General features: G+C 41.9%; 1 protein-coding gene across 2 annotated transcripts in view; it reads left to right on the top strand.

Annotated features, from left to right (window-relative positions):
• Positions 1-689: 689 nt before the first annotated feature.
• LOC138165491 (volume-regulated anion channel subunit LRRC8B-like) overlaps positions 690-24,333 on the top strand; it is a 97,174-nt gene continuing 73,530 nt past the window's right edge. For both annotated transcript variants that reach the window (XM_069093886.1, XM_069093882.1), the window contains exon 1: positions 690-887. The gene's annotated coding sequence lies outside the window, so the exon portion shown is untranslated. The remainder of the gene's footprint in view (positions 888-24,333) is intronic.

Below are 24,333 nucleotides of genomic sequence, written 5' to 3'. Positions count from 1 at the left end.
GAAGGGAGTGGGAAAAGGAGCCCCGTGGGCAAATGGCGACATCCACAACTTTCTCTTTGTGTCTAGTGAAGGCTAAATAAAGAACTGAAGTTTTTTAGTAACTCTTTTGTGGCCCCCTGGGAAGGGGGGGGAGGGTAATGTGTGTGTGTGTGTGTGTGTGTGTATGTATGTTTGTCGGAGGGTGGAGGCCATGACATGACATGGAGGTGGGCAGAGAGAGAACGCTGTTTCGCCTGGCACAAGGAGGGTCCAGCCGCCCACTAACCCCCGGTACTGCCTCTCCGGTGATGCGTAGCTTTCTGCCACCACCTGCCCGTCTGCTGCTCGGAAGGCGCAAGGAGCCTGGGGAGGCACGTGGAGCGCCCCAGGAGGAGAGCAGCTGCGCTTTGTCTCCCGCAGCGAGTGAGTCACCAGCCCCCGCAGCCCCCAGGCCGGGCAGCTGCCCTCGTCCTCCCGGGCTGCAGCACGAACCGCGGCGGCGGCAGCAGCAACAGGGAGCTGGCTCCCAGCCTGCGCCGCCCCGTCGCCGCCGCCGCCGCCGCCGCTGCTGCTACTGCTCCTTCCTCCTCCTCCTCCCTTCTTCCCCCCCTCCGCGTCCCCTCCCCTTCCCACACCCCCCACAGCGAACTTAGTCAGCGGTTCGCGCCGCCCGAAGCCCATTGGCCGCTGGAACGCGTCGCGTCACAATGGAGCCGGCTGGAGGCGGCGAGCCGGGCTGCGCTGGGGCTTCCCATTAAGCCACGGGGAACCGGGGAAAGTGCCGGGCGCAGGGCTCGCAGCCTGCCCGCCCGATCTCTAGCCTGCCTGCCTGCCCGCCCGCCGGCCCCGGAGCGGGCGGCCGCAGCTCGGCGGCGCGGCTGGGGGCCGGAGCCCTCCCAGGCTCGCAGGTAACCGGGAGCAGGGGGCCGGGGCTCGAGGCACGGAGGCGAGGTGGGGAAAAGGGAGGAGGAGAAGGGCGGACCACTGAGACCTGGAGCTGCGGCGGCGGCGGCAGCAGCAGCAGGTGGGTCGGCTGGGCAGGTGCTGCTGCAGTTACTTGCTGGTGTCTCACCTGGGTGCGCATGGGGCCTGCGGGCACCTCCCGCGAGTCTCACTCGGGCTGGGGTGCAGGGATGCGGCTGAGCTAGGGGAGGCCCCCTCCCCTCTTGGGAAAGAGTGCCTCTTCTCTAAGAACCTGAGGGATTCAGTAGGAGGAGAAGAGCAGGTTATTAACCCCCAAAACGAAGGTCCTGGGACCGCAATCCTACCCTCCCCCAGCTTCCTAAGGTGAGATCCCCGGGACTGGGGTCCACTCGTCCGCTGCATCTTTGACCGGCGCAGGTGAGCTAAGCGCGGCTTTGGATGCTGGCCAGGTGTGGTCCCGCTCCCTGTATCCCGACCCAGGTCCTTTTTTGAAGATAAACAACTTCTGTTCTAGGTCTTAGTCGTCCACCCACAACTTGGTGAGGTTTGTGTTATTTTAATGTTTGTTGTTGGTATATGAGTGGTGCTAAGGAGCAGCCACTATTTATCACACATTAAAACCTCCGTGATTACTATAGAGTCCTGGCCCTTTACCTGCCCGCATCCCCAAAACCCTTCTGCTGCGGTTTTGCTGAAAGCAGGTGCCTGGGGGTCAGAAGAAAAAGCTTGGTGTTGGCTCACAGCCCTGTGTCCTCAACTGACTTCTCAAAGTCCATAGGTTGTCTTTAGGTTCAGATGATACTTGTACATAACTTGCTTGTTCATAAAAAAAGAAAAAAAAAAGCTTTCATGGATTCATCCTCTTTCTTTCTAAAGTCTTCAAAAGTGTGCCCGTAAACCGGTATCTGTAAGAAATATTAAGGCCATATCCTTTGAAACCAAAATAGACAGCGTACCCAATATATTCTAAGAACAGGACCTCAATAGTCCAATGTTCCAAAGCAAATCATTCCCTCTCTCCCATCACCACTCCTATTTACCATTTCAGGACACAAAAGCAGTTTCACTGTAATATAAGTAGGGAATATCACAAAGACTTCCAGTTGTTCTACAAGCAACCCTTTACACCCTAGACACTCCAAGTAAAAACTGATCAGTTTGGATTGTGGTTGCTGAATGGGCCCTGGCTAGAATCCTTGAAACTCATTTCTATCCTCTGGACCATTCCTTGGACTGAGAGTAAGGTGACAGCTGATTCAAGGCTTTCAGTGCTATCTGTGAAAGCTTAAATTTATTTTAGCTAAAGGGTCAGCTGCTGGTTCAGACAGCCCAGGAGCACAAATGAGGAGCTAATCAGTTGAGCTCCAATAGTCTCCTAGATACCTTCTGTATTTTACATTATCATTCAAAATAACCACTTAATAACAAATTAGCCCCAAACTCCACAGCTGGTGGAAACCAGACCTGTTTTTAGAATTGGAAAGATGTTCTAACATGTCTATCCTTAAGATGAATTTTCATTATCACATTTTATTGGCTGATTGTGGCTGACTGGTTGCCCTTTAAAAGGGAGGGGATTCTTCATTTGAGCTCTTTCAGTTGCCAGGATTCTCAAAAGGAGGGCACTGACACAATAAAAACCTTCCTGTTCCAGCAATAGAGACACCAAGTTGTGTTGGTATTTAAGGTCTCCTGTTTATCTGGTACTGATCTGAAATGAGAAACATTTTTGCTTGTCTAAGAACCTAGGAGAAAATTGAAATATCTAAATATCTGAAATTCTCTGATGCCTGACCAGGCACATCCTTTCTATTAATTTGGCCTGAGTATTTGTCATCAGGGGCTTGTGTCATTTCCTTGGTGTGGGTCTAGAAATAACTGTGTTTACACTTTACTTATGTTCTTTGTATTTTTTCATATTTTCAAAGACACCAAAGACCAGTTCAACTACACTCCCTGGTATAGATTTAGTTTCTTATAAATGGATCCATCCAGTCACCTATTTTCCCTTCTCCAGTCCCTCTCCAGCATATATGCCTGTTGAAGAAACTGATAGGATTAAAAGTGAAAGCATTCTTACTGTAGGTTTCTGGGAGGTTGTTTTCAATCTGCTTTCACATTTCATGTGCTTCCCCAACTGAGGAGCACACAGGATAGTTCCACAGACTGAATTTAGATTTTTCCCTGACTGGATTGAAGTTACTAGACCCATCGGGGTAGAGCTGAGTAGGCCTTCTAGATGGCATCAAATTTTACCAACTATGTTGTATGAAGAACTGTTGCTGTCATTTGAAACGTTGTATCTCCTCCCCCCAAACCCAGCCCTATTCCTGTCTAGGACACTTAATTTTTTTTACCTTGTATGTTTCTTTTAGTTACATGGGGTTTTTTTTTGTATGTTATCTTCCCCATTGAACTTGTGGACAGGGACTATGTTTTTTTGTTTGTTTGTTTGTTTGTTTAGCATTCTCAAAGCTTAGACTAGTGCCTAGCATATAATAAGTGCTGAATAAATCGTTGTTGACTTGACCCAGTTTCTCAACATCAAATTCAGTGTCCCTTTTTCTTACTTCCCATACCCAATAAGATGTCAAGTGGATTCTGGGATACTAGAGCTAGATCTGGAAGGGACCACAGAGGCCACATCTAGTTCAACCTTCTCATCTTATTGATGGCTCAGGCAGGTTAAGTGTCTTTGCCCCAGGTCACATGTGCAGTAGATATCTGAGACAGGCTTTGAATGCAGATCTTGTGCCCAGAGAGCCAGTGCTCTTTCTACCAGATCGTGCCCAAACATGTCTTCCATCTGTCCCCTTTTCTCCACTCCCACTCCAGCCACTCTTGTTCAGGCTCTTTTCCTCTCACCTATTACAACAGTCTCCTAATTTGTCTCCCTGACTCAAGTGTGTCCCAATCTCCGGTTTCTCCTCTACAGTGTGGATCTACACAGCTGCCAAAGTGATAGTCTTAATTCACATACAGACTTCTTTCTGGCATTTGAAGCCCGTCAGTGCCTGGTGCCACCCCACTTTTCCAGACTTAATCTATCGAACTCACGTTATATAGTCCAGTCAACCTGGCTTCCCTCACACATGACATTCCATTTTGTACAGATTACATGAGCCCCAGATTTTGGCTTGGCTTGGTGTATCCCCTTTGCTACCTCATTGGTTTCGAACTTATTGCCCTGCCTGTATCTCGGTAGTAAGACTGTGGCTATGGTCTGCTAATATCAAAGGAAGAGAGTCACCATCGATTGGCAGGCAGCAAGGTTCCTGAAGTATCCAGTTCTAGTGTTTCCCCCACCAGTTTGGTGTCAGCTGCAACTGTAGAGAGCCTCTACTTCCCCCAGCTACTTGGCCTTAGGCAAAAATCTTAAAATAGGTCCAATTTCTTGGTTCTTCACTCTCTGTACTGCTCTTCCACCTCCTAAGGCTCTTCTCCCTGGGCTACATGTGCTCTTGTGCTGTCCTGAGCTGCATGTTTAAAATTGGTTCAGTCACATTCTCTGGGGCTCAACCTCTTCATCTGTCAGGTGGGAACAGCAATCCCTACTTGCCCACCTTGTTCATAGAGATTGGCTGAGTACTGAATAGGGTCAGTGGCTATTGTGGAATATTGTGGTCTGCCATATTGCCCAGGGCTAGGAAAATACGTTAGTCCTTTCCGCTCTCCTTATGGGCAAAATCTGCCTGAATCTACTAGTAAAGCCTAGTGATTACTGTTTTTCCTGTCTGTCTGTCTCTCCCCCCCCCCTTTCACACACACACACACACACACACATACACACACATACACACAACATGAGTTGTAAATTTCACAGAATACTATACATACACGATCTCCTTCCAGCATTTCTGTGCTATGGCTACAAAAATGGATTTGTTTTTAACTTATTTTACAGATGGGGAAAGTGAGATACAAAGAGCTCTCATGCACACAGTTGATAAGAGTAAAAGGTGGAGGTTTGAACCCAGGTCTTTCTGACTCAAGTCTAATGTTCTATTCCTATACAACAATGTCGGATTCTACTTAGCATAGCTGTAAAGTAATGAGATTATTTGAACAAGCACCCCAGCACTTACGGAACCAAAAGAGTGTTGTCTTTCAAATGTTCTCTTTGGGAGGCTATACATTTACTCTGATGATGCTGCCACTGCTTTAACTATTTTTAGCCATCTTCTTTTAGAATAGTCTTTAGAAAGATCTTGCACGTCATGCCAGAAAAAAAAGTGGTCTCATTATAGTCACTGCCCCCTTTTTTTAACCAAGATTTTTTTTTAACACAGATGGATGATATTCACCCGATTTTGCTAAAACTCAAAGTTCTTTCTGTGTCTCTCTTTGTTTCTTTCGCTTTTTTCACTCACACACACACACACATCCCTCCCACCCCCTGCAAAGAATGAAGACTGCCACCCTTCAGGATATTCAGAAGCATTATGGCAGGCTCCCAAGGCCTTCCCTGTTATAGCTGGGAATAAAGCTTATAGTTTTCTTCACTTAACCTCATAATCTGTCTTCCTTCCCTTCAGCTTCCAATCTCTTCTGGAAATTGCTTTTAGATTACTCATTCCCACTACCCTCATGACATTCATCCAATGGTTCCCAACCCCCTTTATAGGATAAATGCTCACATTTCTTCGATTAACAAATTCAAGACCACTGTGATCTGACTTCAGCCTTCTCATTCCATCCTTATCACCCACAAATGTACTATGTAAATCTTCTGCTCCTGGTTAAGTGTGATACACTTTACTGCCCCATCCCCAACACACCATCTGTTTTCATTCCTCTACTTTTGTTCAAGATGTTTTCACTCCCCCACTCTTCTCTGTCCTCTCTTGCTCACTCTAGAATAAGTAACGTTCCCTCCTATTCAACCTGTCAAAAATCCATGATGATAAAAGAAATGCCATCCCAGCTAAACATGACCTCTTCTCTCAATTATTGAATACCTAATGTTTTACCCACATTTGGAACTGTTTCTTTGAGGTTTGTCGTGTGTGTATTTGTGTATGGGTGCACGTACATGCACCTGCAGGAGGTCTTGGGTTAAGTCCCCAACTCATGAATGGATAGTGTTGCAAAAGTCACTCTGTAATCTGATTGCTTGCAACATGAAGTGTGTTCCCCACCCCATCCCATAAAAATAATATTGTAAATGGTGGTTAAATTCAGGCTAATCCCACAAAAGCCCATTTAATCTATAATATGTTTGAATTTTGACTGAGGATGAGAATGGCTAAATTTGGAAAGGTTCACCATCAGAGAGCTGGCTGCAGTATGATTTTTTTTTACACACATAGGATAATAGATAGAGACAAATGCAATTTTATACACCACCTAGACCAATAGTATGAAACTCAGGTAGAAATGGGGGCACTAATTTATACTGAAGGATCCTTGTGGGCTCCATATTGACTTAGTTGTAAAATGTAACATTGTATTTTTATTTATTTAACTAAATGTTTCCCAATGATATTCTTATCTGGTTCTGGCTACACTGGGAAGTCTCATGGGCCACATGTAGCCTTATTTGAGACCTCTAATCTAAACCAATCACTTTTTTCATTTTTGGGGTAAAGAAATTAAGCCCCTAGAAGGTAAAATGACTTGTCCAAAGCCACATAGGTAGTTAGTGGCAAGCAGAGACTTGAACCCAGATCATCCTGCTCTAGGACTCATGCATCTTTAGAGGCGTAAGGGGGCTGTCATCAAGCACTGGTGGAGAATGTAAGCACACAACTAAAATCAGATAGTGTTAAATATTTAAAAAGTGGTCATACTATACTAACACTAGTAATTTGGATTCTGAGTCTTCAGAGCCAAGGAACTTGGGGCATAATCAGGAGGAGGAAGAGAATTTCCTCCCTTTTTTCTGAGATGGCATCACAGGCAGCAAGGCATAGTGCTTAGGAAACTTGAAAGGCCTGGGTTCAAATTTCGCCTTATTGCACTTCAGCTATTTGTGTTACTCTGAGCAAGTCACTTAACCTATATATGCCTTAGTTTCCTCTGAGAACTTAAAAAAAAAAAGTTAGACTGGGCCTCTAAGCCCCCTTTGAGCTCTAAATCTGTGATCCTATTAATTCTGCTACAGGGTTAGCCTGAAGCAGACTGTTCTTTATCTTGGCCACTCATCAGCCAGCCTTGATGTGCACATTTCCTCCTCCTGCCCTTCTTCCTAGGCTCCCAGAGCTTTCCAGCTGCCCTAAGCTATTTCTAAGCATGTGTGTGTTTGTTTGCATCCTCACACCTAGCTAGATAAGTCCCATTATTTGTATTAACATTTCTTTGTATAACTTGGCTCAGTAATATTTGTCTTGCTTTCTCATGGGGCTATTAAGAAAATGAAATGAAAAACTCCTCCCAAGTTCCCATTTAATTTCTTATGCCTACCCGTGATACATGGAAACTTTCATGTGATACATGGAAACTTTCATGGAGAAAGTCGAGATGCAGAAGGGATAACTGTAACATGCATTGATAAAAAAAAAGTTCAGTGGAATTGCTGTGTTATACTTGTGTGTTCAGGCAGTGAAAATACTTATAAAGAAGAGATTAGGTAAGTTATCCACACAGGAAGGTGTCAGAGCACCATAGGGGATGGACTTAGGTCTCACTTTTCTCATCTGTAAATAAGGGGGTTTGGACCAAAGGATCGATCAGGTGCTTCCAACTCAAAATCCTTTAATCTGCTGATTAGCTGCAGTCAGGGTCAAGAAGCCGATTAGAGTATTTAGTGCTGGAATGAACCAGAAGAATCTTCCTGGTGCCTCAGCTCATTTTACAGATGGGGAAATTGAGATTCAGATGTACCTTCTGTGTAGTGATGCCTTTACTGACAGCTTACCTAGTTTAAAGGGAAAAAAAAGGTCCTCTCACCAGAACTGCCAGAAAGATCATTATAATGCCTTACATTTGTATAGCATTTTACCAATGCATAATCATATCCGCTACTGAATTTGTTCCATACCAGCTCTTCGAGCTAGGTGGGACAGGCATTGTGTTCTATACTATGCAGATGAAACTGAGACTTATGCTTTCACGCAGCTTAGGATGGGTAGTATACCAGCCCTAGGACCCTGATGAGAAAGGCACCAGCACGTGGGAGATTGGAAGAATGGAAAAGAAGGGAAGTCTTAGCAAGCAGAAGACACATTTCATTTTGAAAAATCTTGCCTAAGGTTAATTATGTAAATGAAGGTTACCCCTACTGTGTTTCATTTCTCCTGCTCCCCTAGACCCAGACTCTAGGGTAGTATCATTAACATAGTTGAACTACTTAAATATTAAATACTACAAGGATTTGTGCTGTTTGCAGTCTCTTTATGCTCTTTTGGCAAGTTTTCATGTGTCCAAAACAAATTGATCACACAGTAGTTAACTTTTCCAGTGATGATCTCCCAATTTAGCTAAGCTGGTCCTTAGACATGTCAGGGTGGCATCGTGGGGAATAGGTAGCATTTGATTGGGGGTTTGAAGGAAAGAAAGGATGTCAATAGATAAGAGCTAGTGTTTGTATAGCACATTAAGGTTTCACAAAATACTTTACAAATGTCACCTGATTGATTCTCACAATAACCTTAGGAGGTGGTAAGTCTATTATTATCCCCACTTTAGGATAAGGAAACTTAAATTGACAAGAGTTTTAAGTGACTTACCCAGAGTCACACAGTCAGCAATTATCTGGGGCTGGTATTTGAACTAGGCTCCCCCTTCCTCCAAGACAGTACTCTAGCCCACAGATGAAGAGAAAGAGAGGAAGAGAAGTTCATTTTAGGCATTTAAGAAGACATGTGTGAGTAAGGAAAGGGAAGTGGGGAAAGAGAAAGATGAGGAAGAAGGAGGTGTAGTAGTAATCCAATTTGAAATGTAGTCGGTGTGAAATAGAGCATGAAGATGAGAAATATACAAAGGCTGCATCTAGTCAAATTACAGAAGAAAGGAGCCTTGGATGCTACGTTCATTAATTCTTTTTTTTTTTTGGAGGGGGCAGGGCAATTGGGGTTAAGTGACTTGCCTAAGGTCACATGGCTAGTAAGTGTTAAGTATCTGAGGTCAGATTTGAAGTCAGGCCCTCCTGACTCCAGGGCCCGTAGCCACCACTAGGTTCATTAATTCTTAGCTAGCTATGGTCTTTCTTCATTTTTTCTTCATTTATTTATGCAGAAGAGTGCTTGGGCAGCAATGCATTGGGTGGTATTGAACAGGACTTGGGACAGGAGAGGAAGGGTCATAGCTTTAGAGCTGCTGGGGATGGCAAGATGCTAGGTCTAGAGTACCAAGTGACCCAAGAGACCATGTAGTCCATTCCCCTTATTTACAGACAAGGAAACATTGAAGTGAAGTGACTTGCCCATGGTCACAGCTGCATAAGTTTCAGAAGCAAGGCTAGAACCAGTGTTTTTAACTATAATAATCACATTTATCATGTCAAACAGCTAAATTGGCCTCACTTTGTTGATCTGAGAACAAAATAAAAAATGCATTGTAAAGATGCAGAAGGCATTCAAAAGATCTATGCTTCTGTGGCCTGAATAGCTGAGATTCTAATCCAGCCCTCGAAGAAATTGCAGCCCAAGGTTGAAATGATCTGTTTCAGGTCATATAATGGCAGAGGCAGGACCAGAAAGTCTTCTATCTTCCATTCTGGTGTTCTTTCCAACACATCATGCTACATTGCCTTATCTATTCTCAACTGGACCTTCATTGCTGAATGGCATCCCTTTTTTCCCCTACCTTTTTGGTTCTCTATCATACCTACCACAGTAGCTCATCTAAGCTGTCACAAACCTTCTGGTCTTTTCTTAAACCACCTGAGCTACTTCCTGCACCCCTTACTCTTAGAATAGGGTTTTGTTACCTGGAATCTGTCCATTTGTTTTTAAGAATATTTTGATCACTTATAGATCATAATGGGTCTTCGTTGTAAGCCTATGTATTTTATTCATTTAAAAAACTTCATCCTGAGAAGCCCAGAGGTTTCACTAGACTGATAAAGGAGTCTATGACACAAAAAAGCTGAGAAATCCTTCGTTAGAAGTTCTTGTCTCTTAAGTTCATAAGAACACCTATCTCTAACTTATAAAATCATCCTCATTCCCTGCCCTGCTCCATGCATACACATCGACACTTTCTCCCATTTTATATTTATAAGTGCCAAAGTGTGAAATGCTTTAAGTTAGAGCTGCCAAAGTCAGTGACCTGGGAGTCATTCCATACTGTCTTGGCAGACATGGGAGGTTAAAAAAAAAGACTGAATTATTATAGAGCCACATTTACCAAAGTGTGCTCTATGGAGCCCTGGTGTTCAGTGTGTTATGAATGTGAACAGTCTATGGGAGAATTTCAACATTGGCAGCATTTTCTTTTTTGTATCTTGCTATTAAGTCTGAAATGATGTGTAGAGGACAGAATAGAATGTGGTCTTTTTTTTTAATTTGAAAATTGGTTTATTTTCCTTTATTTTGAACTAAAATTTTCCTGACCCTCCTCTTATCTTAGGGGGTATTCCATACTTCCAGCCTTCTCAGACCAATATTTCTGAGTTGTATAAAAATAATTCAAATCCAGAAGTGTTCCTTGGCCAAAGTAGTTTAGGAAAGACTGGTAGAGAGTCATTGTCCCCTTTTCTTGTGGGTCCATTTTATTCTGTTCAGAATATAAAACTTCAATAATTTGTATCTAGCTCACTCATTCTTTTTCCTAGTTAGACATTATAGTCAGACATTATAGGAATCAGTAAAGTCAACTATCATTTGGTTCCCAAGTATTTTTGATGTTTTCAGGGAAAAACATGACCAAAGAAAGAACTGAGTGTGGGCAGAGGAAGGAAAAATGGCAAAGAAATGGCATAATTAGACAGATCTTGAGAGGGAATGAGAGAGTTGTTTTTTTCTATTCCTTTCATAGAGTCCACAGTTAATCTCTTTAAGAGAATGGAGAGTAACTGATGGCTTTGCAGGCAGGATGCTTACTCTGCAGCTGTAGATGCATCTGAGGGCCTTGAAGGGACTTGAGGTGGGGAGTGAGTTCCTGAATTTCAGTGACTTTCATCTGAAAATGAAACATGAGGTGTCCTCCCCGCCCCCCCAACCAGCCGATTTCCTCTTGGGCAGAATATGCACATTTTTTATCCAAAAATAATACTTGGAAGATAAATTTGTTAACTTCAAGAAAGCATTCATTGTATCTATTTATCTTCCCAAGCACACTTCCTTTACAGATGTCTTTAGTATTTAGCCTTTCGAAAGTAAAGAATCCCAAGCAGCACTCATCTCTTTTTAGCGCAGTGAGGCACATGTTTCCCAAAAGTGGGTACAGCTTAATCACACGACTGGCATTTTGAAGAATACAAATGGAAGCAGGCCTTTCTTGAAAAAAAAAAAAAAAAACCACGTCCGACACATCCATGCCTGCCTCAAGCCGAACCCACTCTTCCTTACCTCTTGTACTGGTTGATTCAAATCAGAACCAATGTAGATTTGATTAAAGGGACTGAGTTATCAATGTAACCTTAAAAAATTGAGCTTTGTTATTGCCACTTTAAAAGGAAAGCAGAGTCAGATTTCCATGTTGGTTTTATGTATGTTGATGTCCTTTCACAAATTTTTCTGCGCTGACAACTGCCTATCACATCGTTGAAGTGGCCAAAGAATCAACAATAAAGTGAGGGACAGTTGGTGTCATAGTGGATACAGCACTGGCCCTGGGGTCAGGAGACCTGAGTTCAAATCCAGCCTCAGACACTTACTAGCTGTGTGATCCTGGGCAAGTCACTTAACCCCGATTACTTCACAAAAAAACCCCCAAACAAAACAAAAACAATAAAGTGAATTCAGCACTTGGGATACAAGATAAAACCCAGCTCTTAGCACATCCCTTAAATCCAACTGTCTTTTAAACTTCACTGTTTAATGGCACTATCATTCAACTTCCTCAAGTTAACCTTAGTCATCTTAGTGTTATCCTTTTATCTTCCTTATCCTTTACTTTTGATATCCAATCAATTGCCAAGTTTTGTCAGTTATGTTTGAAAACACCTCCCATCTCTGTTTCCTTCTCTCCTTTCACTTGCTTCAGACACTTATCGCCTCTTGCCTGGTTTATTTCAGGGGCTTCCTAAATCATCTCTACCTTGTTTTCCTTTTTCTTTCCAATCCAAATTATTTTTCATTTTATTTTTTATTCTGAAATTAACACCAAATAAAATGAACATTTCCATACATATATATAGTAGAACAAAAAAGAGGGTTGCTTGTGCATGAAATTGCAAATCCTTATACAAAGTTGCTTTTAAATGTATAATAAATTCAACCTATAATTATCAAAGTTATCCTACTTGTCTGTGATTTCTCTGGCCTTATATTCCCTTTTGTGCATTTAAAAAATGCTTCAATGACCCTATTTTCTTTTTTTTTCTTTCCTTTTTTAGTGATTTTATAGATATCTCCCTTTTTCCTCCCACTCCTTCCCCACTAGAAAAAGAAAAAGAAAAAAGAAAACCTTTATGAGCAAGCACAGTCAGACAAAACAGATCCCCACGCTGGCCATGTGTGACTTACAAAAATGTGTGACTTACTCTGCACCTTGAGCTCATCAATTTTATTATCAGGAGGTGGGTAGCATGTTTCCTCTTGGGACTCTGGAGTTATAGTTGGTCACTTTTGTTGTCGTTTCCCACCTGGCTCCTCTGCTGAACTTCATAATCCCAAAAAACTCATCATCTTGAAACTTAACACCTCCTCGGCTTCGCCTACCCCTGGGTAGCAAAACTAACAGTACAATGACTTCATCTGAAAGTGCACGCAACATTCCACACCTGTAGTACCCCCCCCCACCCTCTTGATTTGTTTTTAAATTAAGTGACAGAAATCTATTTTCTTTCCTACCTTCCACCCCATTGGAAAAAAAAAAGAAATGAAAAACAAACCCCTCACAACAAATATGCATCATCAAGAAAAAACAAAGTTCTTCATTGGTTATATATAAAACTATGTAAGATACATTCTGTACCCTAAACCTGTCACTTCTCTTACACTTTCTATGTCCCAGCTGTTAATGGAATTTAATATTTTATCTTGTACCTCCAGGCTTTTCTCCAGATGCCCAAAATATGCTTCTCTTTCACCTCTGTCCATTAAAATCTGTAACCTTTTCCCAGGCTCATCCTAGGACCACTTTCAAGTTTTTATTGATTCCTCTTCCTCCTGCTACTACCCTCTCCACCTCAAGTAATGTTTTCTCCCTTCTTAAATTATCTTTATATATATTTTTGTATATATGTATATGTGTGTGGGGCGGCTAGGTGGTGCAGTGAATAGAGCACCGGCCCTGGAGTCAGGAGGACCTGAGTTCAAATCCAGCCTCAGACATTTAACACTTATTAGCCACGTGACCTTGGGCAAGTTATTTCATCCAAAAAGCAGAAACAAAAAATGTATATGTATATGTGTGTATGTAGAGATATAGACAATATATTATATATGTATGTATATATGCACACACATACACATACATATGTGGGTGTATACACATGGTCTATATATATGTATGCCTATGCACATGTATGTATATTTATAATTATATAATATAGCTATACATAAACACATGTTGTACCCCTCTAGTAGGATGTTGGATCCCTGGGGGCAGAGATGACTTTGTTTTTGTGTTTGAATCTCCAGTGCCAAACATAGTTCCTTGTACTTAAATATTTTAATTGAATTGATTTTTCATCCAAACTTCCCTCCAGTGCTTCTAAAACTCCTACAGATTGAATCGACTGGATTCAGTCCTTTTCCTGCACGGTTAGACATAGCTTTTGGCTCACTTTTTCCCTTGTGCCTTTTTTGGGGGTATTTCTAGCCTGCTGTTCCATCTTTGTGCCTTGTTACTATGGCGATAGGCACCATAGAAATAGAGAACAAAGCAGATGGAATATATGTTCCCAACATGTTTTACAATTCTAAAAAGAGATCAGGTTTTTTCGGCATGACATGTTCTTTCTCGGTGGTATCACTAGACCGGTGTAGCTGGATATAGCTGCTTTAGAGCACAGGCATAATTGGGATAGTGGGAAACCCCTGGCAGAACCACCTCACCCTTCCCCTCAGGATGCATAGAAGTGACTAGAGGATTGCTAAGTACTGACTTTTCCTCCTTTACCCATTGAAGGAACCCAAGTGCTCAGCCACCTGGTCCTACTGGGGCAGTGATGCTGTGGAATTTGGACTGGCTGTGAGATTCACCAACTTCCCTTCTCTCCTCCCATTCTCTATCATCCTGTTGCTCATGTTTTGTCCAATTGTGAGCAAATGAAGACCATTTATTAACTTGGGCCCTTCCCCTCTCAGACATCTGTGTTCCTTTAGTGAATCAGATCAACATTATTGACTATAGGCCTGGCTCAGGATTTTTATAGACCTGGTAAATTACTAATAAGTTTTGGCTAGAGCCATGATTTCTGCTCATTTTGGAATCTGATGAAATATTTCTAAGGGGCTGGGGAAAGTTACAAAGAAAGGCACCATCTTGCTGAAAGGCTGGGTGGAGATTAATTACCCACAAGTAACTTTTCTAGAAGTAACCTGAGCAATTTTATACTCAAAATAGCAATCTTATTAATAGTTTTCCTTATTCATCAGAAGCACAATGCTTCAAGAACCCCGTGAATGTTAATGTGCAATGAGTGATCTTTTAGTAAGATTTTATGAACGCGCCTCTTTTCTATAATATTTCATTCACTTCCTTTTGTTTTCTAGATGTACTTTTTTTTGGGGGGGAGTAAGTTTTGAATTTATTAAATTTAACATATCTTTTAGGGTTTATGGGATCGCTTGAAGTTTTAAATCAGTTACAAAAATGATTTTTCGATAGAGGGTACTTCATTTTTGGAGTTGCATGTGTGTATGGTGGGTTGGGTAGTGGAGATCTCAAGCAATGATCTCAGGGAGCCCTAATGTAGAAACTCCCTTCATGCTGATGCAAATCACTCCCTCTTCTGCAGCTTCTCATTCCATAGTTGACTGACATACCGGCTAGTAGACTGAAGTGGAATTCTATGAAGGGGATTTTAGCTCAGGGGCACTAGGTCAATGAGAAATCATACCTCAAGTATGTGTCACAGGTGGGATTTGAACCCAGATCTTGCTGATACCAAGGTTTACTCTCCAAAGCAGGAGCTCCCAGACTTTTTCTGTTCCCTTACTTCTTGGCTCTCGGTACAACCTTCCTTCCCATGCCCCTTATTCAATACAAAAGGATATAAAAATTCCAGAATTTACCATGCATACCTACAAGAGAAAGTAGTTTAATTTAAATTGGGTAATGTAGTTATTTCTCAGCTGTTTCCCATAACCTTTGACAAGCTTCTTGTCCCCCCTTTTGGTATACATACCCTGAGATGGAAACCCTTAACAAAAAGCAATTCAGGTTTAAAAAAAATGGAAATTAATGTGAAGTAGGTTGCATGTCTCTTCCAGAGTGAGAGCAAGAAGGAAAGGTTCTCAGGGTCCCATCAAACTCTTAGGTCTGTAACTCAGCATGTAGCACCTTTGCTCTTACTTGGGGAGGCTACACTGGGACTGTTTAGGCATTGACTTGCCACCAAAATCTCTTTGGAATCATCTGGCCTGTCCCAGCACTTTGCTTAATAAACCACTTAGAAATCTACTTAGCATCTCAGTGCTTCTGTCTCCCCTGGGCGACTTTTCCTCCTTGTTGAATGAATGAAGCAGCCTGAGCTCGGCAGTGGGAGGCAGGAACAGGGAGTACTGAGAGTGTGGGCTTCGCTGGGCACAAGAAATTTAACCCTGTTGCTGCTGAGCTTCATATGTTTGGAGGGTGGTTTCTGTTTGTGTAGTTTTGTTTTTGTTTCTCAGGACACTGAGTGCATGGATTAGGAGTCCTGTTTTTAACATGCAAAGACCTGGATTTCTGACTATTTATTCTTTTATCTTTCTTTGTATCCTCAGTTGTTAGCATAGTGCCTGCTACGCAGTAAAGGCTTTCATAAATGCTTATTGACTGACTGATTTGTTGGACACTGGTCAAGAAATATTTTGAACCTTTAAGAATACAGTCAGGAATCGTTTATGAACCAAGAGCTCCCAGACCTGCTGAAGACAACAAAGAAGGCTTTCCTTTCTTCCTCCTTCCCTCTCTTCCTCCTTTCTTCTTTCCTACCCTTTTTCCTTCCTTCCCTTTTTCTTCCTTCCATTTTTCCTTCCCTCCTTCCTTCTTATGCTTTTCCTTCCCTCCTTTTCCCCTCCCTTCCTTGTTTACTTCCTCCACTCCTTCTCTTCCTCCCTTTTTCCTTCCCTCTCTCCCTCAGTGGTTTATAGTCAGATAATTCAGTAGATCCATGATTTCATCCATGTGGTCCTTCCCTCAAATGATGCAGGTCACAAGCTACCTGTACTGTTCTTATCCCTTTCCTCTTGTAAGCCTGCCATAGGGTGTTCACTCTGTATGATGGAGGCCTTCCTCTTGATCTTGTGATAGTCCATCAGTACCAGTGTGGCATGTGTCCTCACCTTTGCCTTCTGGTTTCCTTTAAGTCTCTAACTAAAGTCCCACTTTCCACAAGAAGTCTTTCCCGTTCCTCCTTAATCTTAGTGCCTTCAAGCTGAGACTATGCTGAATCTAGGCTGTTTATACCTTATTTGTACATACTTGTTTGCTTGTCTTCTCTCCAATTCAGTTATGAGCTTGAGAGTGGGGACTGTGTGCCTTGCTTTGTATCTCAAGCACTTGGCACATGTAAATATTTGTTGAGTGGCTGATGGACAAGATGTGTCTTAGAGTCCTTTCAGCTCAGATTCTGTGATGCTGAATAGTGATTGTTGCCTTAAAAATATAAGATTTAGGAAGTTTCAGAGAAGAAAACACAGAAATGATTCACACACTTAGAAAGTGCATTCTGTTAAGTAATAGGTTTGCATGGTCCAAGCCAAGATTTTTCCTCACTTTCCTCAATAAAAGGGAGCTAGACATAAATCATGGTTCTAAATGGAGGAGTGACCACCACCTTTAGAACCAACATGGATGTTTCCCTCTCAGAATTACTCTACACATATCTTTGTCCTTTGAACTTCCAGAGTCTTCAATTTTCAAGTCACCAGAGTATTTATCAGAGTATCACAATTTCCAGCCTTCACTGTCTTCCTGCCTCCAGTCTTTCTTTCATGGGATAGGGACTGATCCTGTGATTTCATTTCTAGGGAACTTGGAGGTGAAATTCCTTCTATTAATGTAGGTTGTCACCTTCCCTTCAATTTATAATCTCAGGTGGTTACCTGAAACACTGGTTAAGTGACTTACCTAGGATTATATAACCAGCACGTGTCAGAGACAAGATTTGAACCTGTCTTCCTTACTTATCCAACATTCTTTACTTTGGCCTCTGCCTTTCATACCACTGCCAAAATAACCTTTCTTGGGGATGGATGTGGTCTTTATTCAGCAATGTTCAGTGGCTCCCAGATGCCACTCTCCATGCCTTCCCATGCCCAGGGCCATCTTCCCTTTTCAGACTTAGGTCATATGATTCCTCTCTGGGCATTCTATACTCCAACCACTCAACTTCCTAGCATGCCTTACACATTCTGGCCTCCACACCTTTGTAACCACTGTTGCCCATACCTAAGATTTTCTTGCCCTACCCTCAGCTACCTTAATGTATTGCCTTCCTCATCATCTTTGAATTCTCAATTCCAATATGACCTCTTCTGTGAACCTTTCCAGATTCCTTCAGCAGCAACCTTTCTCCTTAAGCCTTTCATAGCATTTGGTTTTATGGCTTTCATATGAACTTACTTAATATTGTATATGATCATTATTTGTGTTTGAGTCTTATGCCCACCCAGCCTACAAGCTTCCTTGAGCATGAGGCTATTTCTTCTCTAAACTTTGGGTCTCTTCCTCACCACCCTCACCCCTGAATATCAGATAGTGAATGTGTATGTAGCAGGCAGTAATAAAACATTGGATGAATGATCTGGTTGAAAAATTCTCCCCTAAAATTAACTAATAGGAAATGGGAGAAAAGATGCTACTGTCTATTTTTTTATGACCGACATAATTTTTGGGGGGAAGAAGTCAGATGGAACCAGGACACTGACTTATTTTCTATTTGGGGTTCATAAAAGTAACTGATGGCAGAGATCTTGTTTTCTGTGTGAGGAAAATACAGCCTAGAGGGTATGTTTAGTCAGGTCAAAGCCTACGTGTTATTTCAAGGAGTTTGAGGCCACCAGCATTGAGTGTCCACTTGGAAACAAAAGAGCACCTTGAATTACAGTTTCAGTCTATAATTTCAGCATTGCTTAAAGTGACAAAAACTCATGGTTTTAAGTTACAAATAATGTAACCTAAGACTTTGATAAAATGATTTAAAATTAAAAAAATAAAACCATTCATCTCATTGTGTGACTGTTTGAAATGAAGGTCTTACTGATCTGTCTTTATGCAGGAGCCCGGAGATACTTCTTTCTTAGCAAAAATTTACAAGGTTTCCTTCCCTTTCTTGTCCTTTCTATTCTGTTCCTCTCAGTTTCTTTGTGATGGTTTTGTATCTCTAAATCAGCAAAGGAAAATTGACTACAGGATTGTGATGTTTCAGAAGTTCAAGAAACATAATTTCTGGGCAATTAGTCATTTTATTAATAAGACAAGCATTTTAATAAAAGAGGTCAGTGGCACTCTGGAATGCCAAAGACAATCATGGCCACAGGCCCACAGATTATATGCCCTTGGAAAAGGGTGGCAGACAACTCTGTTTGGTTAACAATTAATGAGATAATGAATATAACAATGAAGGAATAGACCTATTCTAATGAACTTCAGTCATGTCATTTAACTTTGAAATTACTGGGGAAAGGAGGGGGAAATTCTAGTGCAAAGTGAACTCTTTCTTTTTGTCCAGAGTTCCATGGCTACTAAGTTCCTAAGATTGGATTTGAGCTCAGGTCTCCCTGACTCCAGGTCCACCACTCTGTCCACTGAGCTGCCTAGGTGCCTGTTCAATGTTGTTCAGTCATATTGATTCATTGTGACCCCCATTTGGGATTTTCTTGGCAAGGATACTGGAATGATTTGCTATTTCCTTCTCCAGTTCATTTTACAGAAGAGGAAAGTGAGATAAACTGGGTGAAGTGACTTGCCCAGGGTCACAGGGCTAGTAAGGGTCTGAAGCCAGATTTGATCTCTGGTCCTCTTAACTCTAGGCCCGGTATTCTATGTCTGTCCATTTCAACGACTACCATTTAGAGCCTTAAACACTAGAAAGACAATGGGGAAGCTTCTTTGAGGAAGGGAATAGCATGGTGAGGCTTGTACATTTAGTTCTGCTATGATGCTTGTTTTGAAATTGCAAATTTGTGCCAATGAAATTGATAGGAAGGAACAATCATCCAGTTGAATCAGACAAGGCCAAGTATCACCCCCTATGGTGCAATAAGAGATTTGAGATAGTGTTGGTATTGAGTCTCTTTGGGTGTGGTTGTCCAGCCAGCTCTTAAGCCACTTAACTGTCCTATCATCCAACCCCTAATTCTTCTTTTGTCCACAGGGCTACACAGAGATTACCAGATCATATGCTGAAGAATATTAATATAGACTGGCTTTGGCATCCCCTCAATCCCAAGTAACCCTACTGAAAGGGAGGTGGGGTGAGTTTGGAAGCAAGGTAGAGAAGTCTCAGGCTTTGGGTCCTTGGAGGTGCATGAACAGGAAGCCACATTTACAGGATCACCAGGTGGAGCTCCCTTTTCTGGGAAACACCACCTGAAGATCCTGGAACTGTGGGAGTGGTAATTAGCCACTTTTAAAGGAAGGGCTTTGTTGATTTGGGAAGCTAGGCAGGGTTAAGAGCAATTATCTCTATGAGCCTGTAAACAAACTGAGAAGCCTAGAGAGTTATGGCAGTCTTTCTTGGCCTGCAGCAGCAAGCACCCCAGCGTCCCCAGGGTGGCTGCCAACACAGGTTCTTAGATTTGCTTTTCTAAAGGAAAGCAAGTCAAAATGGGTTAACAATCTTGCTTTAATCAAACACATGTATGTCATTTACCTAGTTCAGGGGAAAAAAGTCAGCACCCCGAACTTCAGAGAATACAGACAAAAGTTACAAGCAGACAAAAAATACAGACAGAGAAACAGATCAGCAGACAGGCTTCCAGCTGTCTGACCATTACATCCATACCTAGTCAGTTACCAGAGAGGGAAGCACCAACATCCGGGTTTTCAAAGCCGGGGGGGCTCAATGGCTGCCCAGAATCTCATCTGGTCAAATCACACAATTCTTCTCAGTGAGCCCCAAAGCAAAAAACTCACATCAGGGTATATATAGCCTTCTCCTGGCTCAGAGAATGTCACAACCCTCTTGACCCACTGCCCAATCACAAAGTAATAAGGTAAGGGCATTCCTGAAAAAACAAGGCTTCATGTGACCACATTCAACCTATTAGGGGGAAGAGTATATTTTCAAATCAAGGAAGGTTCTCAGAGTCATTTAAGCCTATTAATGGGCCAAGGGGCAGGGAAGATCTTAGATTCCCATTCCCATAACATGACCCTGGGCTGCTTTTCTTCCCTTTGTTTCCTGTGACTCACTTTAGTGTGTGTCTTGGCTTGTGAGACATGAACATGCTCCTCCATGTTTTTGCTGTTGTGGAAGAAAAACTTACTAACATTCTGACCCTGTCTACAAGTGAAATGGGCTGACTTGGACATGGTGCTGCCCTTTCACTGGAGACCTTCAAAAAAAGGCTTGGTGGGTGATTAGTGTCCAGGGTCGATGGGGATTTTTGTTTAGGTACCTGTTGTTCTGGACCCTCTTAGGTTCTGTGGTCTAGATTCTGCCCTTCTTTCCTCAAATTGTCCCATAGAGGTCCTAGCTTTAGGTCTGGAAGGGAGGACTGTTATGTGCATCTAAAACCCAATCTCCTCATTTTCACCTGAGGCAATAGAGGCTTAGAAAAGTTGAATGACTGGCCTAATTCCACACCTATTGTAAAGAAGGATTGTAAGACAAGATTTGAAACTGAGGCTTTTGACTTCAGATCCAGCCTTCCTTTTACTGTATCATCTTTTGATTAATGATGGTACTCTCGTTCCTGAGGGGAGTTCATTTGTTTAAGAGGGTGGCCCTTTAAACATGGGATTATTTGATTCTTTCAGATTCTCATCAAATGTTTTTTGGATGTACATGCTAATCCTCGACTGATTTTGTTTTCACCTCCTCCGGCACATACCTTACCCCTGACTTATTGGGCAAGTTCTCATGGATTTACTTATTTCGATTCAGAACCTGCCTTTTTTTTTTTTTAACCATGCTTTTATTTAATCTTCCTAGGTTGTTTTTGAAGTGTGGCCAAATTACTTGGTGCTGTAAAAAGTTAGAGATGCTTAATTGTTGACCTAACAGGAACACTTAGGACACATTAAAATAAATGGCCATCCCAGACATGAATTAAAAAAGCCGCTAATCACTTTAGAGCCTAGAACCATTTTTCACATTTCACAGAAACTCTGACTTTTGTATTAAGTGTATTTCAAGAGTACTTGCTCCTTCAGCATATAATCAAGGGAAGGACCATTTTGGAAAAAGTCCTGGTGTACTTTTCCCCTAGAGGAAGCCCTCTGCAAGATAAAATATGATGCCAGCTTCCCTAAACAATGTGTTTCCTTCACTCATGAGAGTCCATTTTAATCGTTGGATTTTTAGCATCCTGGGAATTTGACATTCGTGTGTCTTTTCTCATTTTTGACCTGCTAATATCATTTGACTTTACTGGTCAAACAGCTGTTGTTTTTTCTCTTTGGTATTCAGTTCCACCAGTTTTCTTTGCTGAAATATCATCTTGTTCAAGCCTCATAATAGCTATGGTTTGGATTTTGTTGTTGTTGTTTTTGTTTTGTTTTAGAACATGTGAGTGCTTCTCCCATTTTTAAAATAATTGCAAAATAGATTTTGTCAACTTGGAGCATTTTTGTTCCAGTTTATAAGAAGAGCATTACTAAAATTTGAGGATAAGAGGTGGTGTGCAGTGGTTAGGGATAGGGCATTGGGAGTCTGAAGACCTGAATATCTGTGGGACCTTGGTAGACAAGTCATTTCATCTCCCTGGGTCTTGATTTCCTCATTTATAAAATTGGGGAGAGAGGTAGGTGACTTCTGAGACCCTTCCACCACCTTTTAATCTACCATCTATGATTTTTCTTTTTCTTTTTTGAGGCAGCTGAATGGCAATGTGAATAGAGTGCTGATTTGGAGTCAGGAAGAGCTGAGTTTTAAGTTGACCTGTTACTAGTTGAGTCATGATGGGCGAGGCTATTCACCTAAAGGCTGTCAGCCTCAGTTTCCTAGAATGGAGGTAATGACAACACCCACCTCACAGCATTTTTAATGAGGATCAGCTGAGATAACATTGGGGTGCTTCCCAAGCCTTAAAGCCTATTCCTATGATTGCTATTATTATTTTGAAAGACAACCAGCCTTCTAATTTCCATACAAACCACTCCAATGTGATTTCTAAAGCTTTTTCGAAAAACTTATTTCTTGTCTTCTCTCCTAGATGAAGGCATCACCTGGCAGCTTTTATATTTTGTATTTTGATATTAATGGATTGCTTTTGAAAAGAGAGTGAATATGTTAGAATAGAGTTTGAAAGTCAAAGAACTGGAAAATGCCTCGGGGATGCTAATTGCATTGTTTCTAATATGTTAGGGAAAATGGGAGTCAGCTGTTGAGGAACTTTGCATTTTGTATAATTTGTGGTGCACCAGGCATCAAATAGTTGTCTAGAGTGGTGTTTCTTATGTGTGTCCCTTTGTTCTCCCTTCTGAAGCCCCAAGATCACTTAGGAAACCTGCTGTTACCATTGTAGATCTTAAGTCCTGACTAATAGGGAGACTCATCTGACACTCTTTTCTGCTGATACTCTCACTCTTGCTTTTCTGAAACTTGGGGAGCCCAAAGCAATAGAAGACCCCTGTGTTCCAAGGCCAACAGCCAGGCCAGTTTCTCTCTTGAAACATTTCTAGCACAGATGACTGGTGAAGATTCTCCCTAAAAATGTTAGTATCACATTTGAGAAAGAAAAAAAGCTGTATTTGATCTAAACCCTGGAGAAATTAGCAGTTAATTTGAAAGTGTATTAAGCAGCTACCAGCATTTCGAGACAGATCATGGATGAAAAAAATAAGGGGAAGGGAAGGAAATGGCCTGGCCAAGGTCACAACTTGTGAGTGGCTGAGGCTGGTTTTTAACTTAAGTCTTCCTGTTTATCCACTGTGCCACCAGTGGCCTCAGAATTAGGTATATTAGAAAATAAGGTAAAGCCTTGCTCTCAAAGAACTTTTTTATAATCTAGGCAGGAAAGCCAGTCATATGAGCAATGATAATATTAGGAAAAATAAAATTGAATGATTCGATGGGTGTCTCATAGAAGTGACAAAAGATGTCGATGCTGAGATCTTTGTTCTGGGAATGCCAAGGATTTTTTGTGTGTTTGTTTGATTGGGCTAGTTGCTTTAATAGGGAGTCCCTATTAAAATCCTGACTGTCACAGGAAGTCATTTCCTCTCTTATCCTCATTTAAGTGAATGAGTTACATTAGCAGGAACCTTAAGTCCCTTTCCAGCTCTGCTTATATGATCCTTTGTTTTTAGGATTGTACTTGGTGCTGGATGGTATTTATCCCCTTCAACATTCTTCTCCCCCCCCCCTAAAATACACAATTTAGTAGTTGCCCTTGAGTTATTGCTAATATTGTTGGGGGTGGGTTGGGGGGAACAGAATATACATAGTAGGCACAGGGGAACAAACACTGGCCCTGGATTCAGAGGATCTAAGTTTAGGGGGCAGTTGAGAAAAGACCACTTGATGGAGGGTTGAGACCACTGGCAACTCTGGAGAAGACAGTTTCAGTCATTTTGGGTCCCAAGCCAAATTTCAAAGGTTGAGAAGTAGTGAAAGTTTGTAAATGGAGGCAGTGAGTATAAAAAACTTTGTGGGAGTTTGGGTGTGAACGAGAGAGACGTGAGACTTACTTCGCCTGAAAGGACAACAGGATTACCTTCTCCGACCTCCTCTAGGTCTCAATATTCATGTTGAACTCAACTATTCCGAGTGTGTTTTGTATAGTTCCCCAATTTCCCCAATTATTTCTTCAATTATTTATAAATGTGGGACTCCACATTAGAATTTAGGTTTCTTGATGATGTAGACTATTTAGCTTTTGTCTTTGATTTGGGGCATCACTAATAGAAACTACAATGTAGTTGTAATGGTCCATGCAGGCTGTCTAATCCCACCTTTCCCCATTCAGGGATCAGCAGTGTCCCTGAAAGGTAATTATCCACTCTCTGTTTTCATAGATCCTGCCCAGAAGTTCATTATTTAATGATGTAGTCTATTCAGTTTTC

Source organism: Petaurus breviceps, unplaced genomic scaffold (assembly GCF_028583685.1).
Source record: "Petaurus breviceps papuanus isolate PSGF00001 unplaced genomic scaffold, PetGlider_PUasm1.0 209, whole genome shotgun sequence".
Taxonomy (NCBI): domain Eukaryota; kingdom Metazoa; phylum Chordata; class Mammalia; order Diprotodontia; family Petauridae; genus Petaurus; species Petaurus breviceps.
The sequence above is the reverse complement of the archived record's forward strand: the minus strand, read 5'-3'. Positions and strand labels throughout refer to the sequence as shown.